The sequence below is a fragment of the Trichosurus vulpecula genome, chromosome 1 (assembly GCF_011100635.1).
Source record: "Trichosurus vulpecula isolate mTriVul1 chromosome 1, mTriVul1.pri, whole genome shotgun sequence".
Lineage (NCBI taxonomy): Eukaryota > Metazoa > Chordata > Mammalia > Diprotodontia > Phalangeridae > Trichosurus > Trichosurus vulpecula.
Genome location: NC_050573.1, coordinates 412,818,629 through 412,824,628, shown reverse-complemented (window position 1 = coordinate 412,824,628; position 6,000 = coordinate 412,818,629).

Below are 6,000 nucleotides of genomic sequence, written 5' to 3'. Positions count from 1 at the left end.
AGAATCAGAACCAAAGGGAAAAACCATGTAAAAGAGAAAAAAAAAAGAAAGAGAGAGAAAATAGTATACTTATATCTGCATTCAGACTCCGTAGTTCTTTTTCTAGATATGGATAGCATTTTCCATCAAGAGTCCCTTGGACTTGTCTTAGATCATTCTATTGCTGAGAAGTGCTAAGTCTATCAAAGTTGATCATTGTACAATGTTGTCAGATGATTTAAAAAAAATTAAACTGACCACAGGAGTTTTGAGTATTGTGGATAGAAAAGGAAAAATAAAGAAAACGAATCTCAGTTGTCTACATTTTGTGGTGGAGAAAACATGATGTAAGGGAGAAAATATAGAGTGGGGGAAAACAGTAGATCTGGAGTCACAAGACTTGCTGCCAGTCACCCGATGACCCTTGATCTCAATTTTATCATCTTTAAAGTGAGAAAACAGGATATTAGATGTTTTTCTGATGTTTTTTTCACACTCTATAATCCAGGTTCTACCAATATCATTTTGATGAACTTAATAGAAGATATGATCATTTCCATTCACATACCTGGGCTTAATTAAAAAACTCTGCTACCCACAGTAGAACCCAATATTAAAAATAGATCCCATAGTTAAAGAAATGAAATACTAAATTTGTTAAATATCAACATAGGTACAATTTATTAATTTTCTTATTGTTGGGAGACTGTGCATGTGTTTGACTTTGTGTATGTATGTGAGAGCATAGGTTTTGAATTTTTAAAAAATGAATGTTATCATTATGTCCAGTTCTATATTAGAAGGCCTGCTTCCATGGCCCAACAAATAATCCACATGGAACACCATTTTGTTAATGAGGATCCAACAATTATCCAAAAGATATTTTCACAGATTCTCTAACCTTTTAGCATTAGGTCTGTTTGATGTGATATTTTTGGAAAAGGCACCTATATTTTGTAAATATGAACAAAAAAATCTATGAAGTATTATATATGCTAGGCAGCTAGGTGGCACAGTGGATAGAGTGCAGGGCATGGAGTTAGAAAGATCTGAGTTCAAATGTAGCCTCAGATATTACTATGTGACCCTGAACAAGTCACATTACCTACTTGTCTCAGTTTCCTTATCTGTAAAATGAGCTAGAAAAGGAAACGTCAAACCACTCTAATATCTTTGCCATGAAAACTCCACATGTGATTATGAAGAGTCAAACATGATTGAAATGACAGAAAAACAACAATATTAAGTATGCTAATAAAATTTGACATGATTTCAAACATTATGATATTGAAGAGTGTGGTGGAAGAATGGGAGTGGGTTTCTTTCTCTGTCTCTATCTCTCTTCTTCTATTTCTGTCCATCTGTTTCTGTCTCTCTATCTATCTGTGTCCTGTCTTTCTCTCTATCTCTGTTTCTGCCTCTCTCCCTCTCACACGCATGCACACAAAAACACACACATACACAAACACACACAAACACTTGTTCTTTTGAATGTCTTTTCTCTCAACTAAATTTAAAGTTGCCTTAAATTCTCTTAGAAATAAATATATTGGAAGCAAAAGGGTAGCTCAGTTATAAGTTGCTTATGGACAAGGTCCTTGTTTTATAACTTTTGTAGATTACAGTGTCAAAGGAGAGGCATCATGGTGTAGTAGGTAGAGAGTTGGCCCAGGAAGAACTGAATTTAAGTTTTGCCTCTGCCAAAAACTGACCATGTGAACCTGGGCAAGTCATTTAACCTTGGAGAACTGAAGGCAACTCTAAAGTTTTGTTACAAAACAAACAAAAAAAGGCTAACCTGCATTGGGAGAGGGAATTTCCTCAGTTGGGGGTTACCTAAACCAGTGATATTACAGGTCCAGTCTATATTGCTACAGTTTCAAATATGTACTAGATGTTCAAATACTTTCTAACAAAGAATGCTTCTTCTGGAAATTGTAAGATTTTTGAGTAGGACAGAATTTTCAATATCAGACCTACCATATTGACCCAACCATATCAGAACCAACCATATTATTTACATCAAATGTCCTATTTTCTTTCTTCCTGCCTTTTCTCAGGCCATTTTCCATGCCTAGGATACACTTAGCCCTTTTCCACCTTCTGAAATTCTAACCATCCTCAAGGTCCTGCTCAAATGTCATTTGTTCCTTGAAGCCTTCTCTGACCTCTCCTTCCCCAAGTCAGAAATTATATTTTTCCTTTTAAAACTTCCTGTGCCACACCACCCCTCTTGTGGTACTTAACCAAAGACAGATATTTCCAGCTTTGGAGAAAGCCTCATGACTATGAGAGGCTGAGAGGTCCTGGATCCTTCAGTTAGAAATGATAGGCAGCAGGAAGAGCATTTTGCACTTATGTTCTTCTTGGTGAAGATGACTGCTGGTATGAGGAAAAACCTACTTTGGAAAGAGGCTTGGGTCTGGAGAGAATTGTTTAGACAGTGCAGAACTAAGAAGAAGTTGAAATGCAAATTCAGCATTCTCCCAAACTGTTTTGATGCTTTTAATTCTCCACTTCCCGGAGGGAAATAACAGTAGTTCTCAGGTTACCAGGTCTTGGTTTGAGTATTTATTAATTTAAGCTTTTGAGTTTCTTGTGTCAGCCTTTTCATTTAGGGGGAGAAAATAAATTGCTGCTCTCTTCCTAATCTCTACTGTGCACTAAATGTTCCTATGCTTCTTCTCTCATTTGGGTAAGAAACCAGATGCCCTAAAACTAAACTTTAACTAATTTCCCCCAAGGGGTATGGGAAAGGGTCATAAAAATCTGAGAGTTTGAGAAACAAAGCCCAACACCTTCTTTTAGAGGCTAATCTCCCTCTGGATTAAACCCAGCCTGTGGTTCAAAGCTGAGAGGTATTCTTAGTAGATGGGGAGGAGAGTGCCCTAGCCTCCCCAAGTCTGAATCAGTGCTTATTATCATTACTTATACACACATATCTCCTATGATTATATATATATGTGTACGTCTACAATGCATATATATATATATATATATATATATATATATATATATATATATATAATGTGTATGTATACCTATATAAATTCTTATACATATATATTTTGTGATTGTGTACTCACAGGATCACAGTGTCAGTGAATTAGAAGAAACTTTAAAAGGCTTCTAATCTAACTCCCTCATCTTACAGATGAAGAAGCTGAGGCTAAGTGACTCATCTAAGTCACATAGGTGGCATTGCCGAGATTTGAACATAGGCCCTCTGATTACAAATCCAGCTCTTTTTTTTTTTTTTTAATTAGGTGTTGAGTTGACCGGGGGCTGTAGAAGGCTGTGCCTGATGAACAAAAGCTCTGAAAGCTCCCAGCATTTTGTGGAGGCTGGTGGGACGCAAAGATGAGCTGGTATGCTCATGTTCCAAGAAGCTGTCTAGCTAAATGCAGTAAGTTTTGCCACGAGAAGGCTGTCCACCAGTGGGTGAATCTTTTTGGCCATAGAAGCTCATGAAAACTATCTATCTAACATATAGGATGGTAGAGGGAAAAGGAACCTACTTGTTCAGTCATGTTCAATAATTTGTAATCCCATTTAGGGTTTTCTTAGCAAGGATACTGGAGTGGTTTGCCATATTCTTCTCCAGTTCATTTTGCAGATGAGGAAACTGAGGTAAACAGCATGAAATGACTTGCCCAGGGTCACACAGCTAGTAAATGTCTGAGTCCAGATTCAAACTCAGGAAGACTCATCCTACTGACTCCATGCCCTGTACTCTAGCAACTTTACCACACTGGTGCCTTAGAAAGGGCCCACACAAGAAACCACAAACCCTTTAAGTATTGTAGCTTGTGTTGGTACATATCCATATGTACATAACAGGCATATATGTAATGAAAATTTTTTAAAAAGCACTTCAAGTGCATTAAGAACATTATTCCTCTCTTGTCTTCTAAGAAAATTCCACCAGGAGGGACTGCTTCCATACCAGCCAAACATCCAGCTCTATAAAGCCACCTTTCACTGATTTGTTAGTGTTTGCATTTTCAGAGGGCCCTAAACATTTGTTTTATGTAAACAAATTCCAAACCCAATAAGCAGTCCCTTTCTGTGCCCTGGAACAATAGGCTTTTATTTCAGTTAGGTTATGATGTTCCCTAAAGCTCATTAAAAGACAAATCTATCTGTGCCAGAACTAAGCACACTGAGGCCATTGAAACACACTGACTAATCTCTGTCCTCATTAGTCACTGTCAGAGGAATTACTGATGCCACGCAATGTTCACTGGGATAATTCAGCTCTGGACAAAGCATTCCTCCATTAGCCAGAAAGCACAGCTTGGGCTCCCACTCAGATATGGAGTTTCTACTTATTTAGTACAAATCTCTTTCTAGTGAAAGGTTATGACAAGAATGGAACAAGAAGTGCCAGTCAACCTAAGGAGAGATTGTGCTGAAGAGACCAGGAGAAAGGGGTCTGGAAGCATTCCCTGGGGTATGACTAGTTTCCTTGTAATTTTCAGCTTAATCATTCTGACCACATGTTCTTGACACTATATGTGCTTTTTCAGCAGGAAGGGCCACATTATGTTTTAGTCTCTGTGCAGTTTTTAAGATCAAGATTCAGGATACGTCAAGGAAGAGAGAAAATGATAACAACAACTGATTTCTGATTATCTAAAGATCAGTAGAGTATTGCTTTTTTCAATTTTGATTTATTTTTCCACAAAAACTCACCTCTCTTCCAGTGGGGAAAAAAAGAAAGAAAAACAAAACTTTTTTTTAAAGAAAACAAAACTTCAAGGAAAACAACTTCTAACATTGGCCACGTCTAAAAAAATGTGTCTCAGTCTCAATCTAGTCATCACCTTTCTGTCTGGATGTTGGAAGCATGTTTATTCATGAGTCCTCTGGAATCATTACTGATCGTTGCATTCAATGATCAGTGTTCTTAAGTCTTTCAAATTTGCTTATCTTCACAACATTGTTTTTGTTTTTCTTCTGGTTCTATTCATTTAACTTTGTAGTAATCCATACAAGTTTTCCCAGGTCTCTGTGAAATTGTACTCTTCATAATTTCTTACCTCACAATAGTATTCCAGTATGTTTATAGCTGGCATAGTATTTCCAAAGTGACTTACTATGCTCAGTCTCTTAGTATCAAAGGCAAGTTTATGAATAGGCAGAAAAGGTAGTCAGTTATTTGGGCAGATATGTGTTGGAGCCAGATCAATGGGCTCACTGGAGTGAATTGTAAAATGTTCACTGTGAGCATTTTTACATCATAATTCAACAAGTACTACTAATCAAGGCTTGATGTATTGTTTTGTTGTTTGCATGAACTTAACTGATGGGAAAAAATGGTAATAGTGCACATTAAACTTAAAAGGATGTCATGAGTACATTTTTTTGAGAGTCAATAGTTAAACTTTACCAACACACTCTTGCACGTGAGGTATGATTTGAGGGGTATGAGGACCATTCCCCTGACTGAAGCAGCTAAATGACCCTAGTGGATATAGTGCTGGGCTTGGAGCCAGGAAGATATGAATTCAAATCCAACTTCAGACTGTTACTAGCTGTGTGACCCTAAACAAGTTCCTTAACCTTTATCTGCCTCAGTTTCCTCAACTGCTAAATTGAGATAACAATAGCATTTACCTCCCAAGGTTCTTGAGATGAGAGGTAACATTTGTAAAGCATTTACTACAGTTCCTGGCATACAGTAGGTACTTAACATATGTTTATTTCATTCCTTCCTCCATCATCTTCCCCCAAACTTATCCTATCTTACTTGATAAATGTTAGTTGAATGAATCTTGAAGAAAAACTACATTGGACTTAGAGTGAAATTATCTAGGTTCAAGTCCCTGTACTGATACTATGTAATCTTAGGTGGCTTTACTCTCTGAATCTTAAGTTGACTCATCTGCAAAATGAGAAGCTTAGATCGCTAGATGATTTCTGAATCCTCACAGAATTTTTGGCCTTCATTTCTGTAAGAATTAAAGTTTCCTGAAGTTTTCTTTGAGGCTGTATTCCCCAAATATCCAATATTCTAAT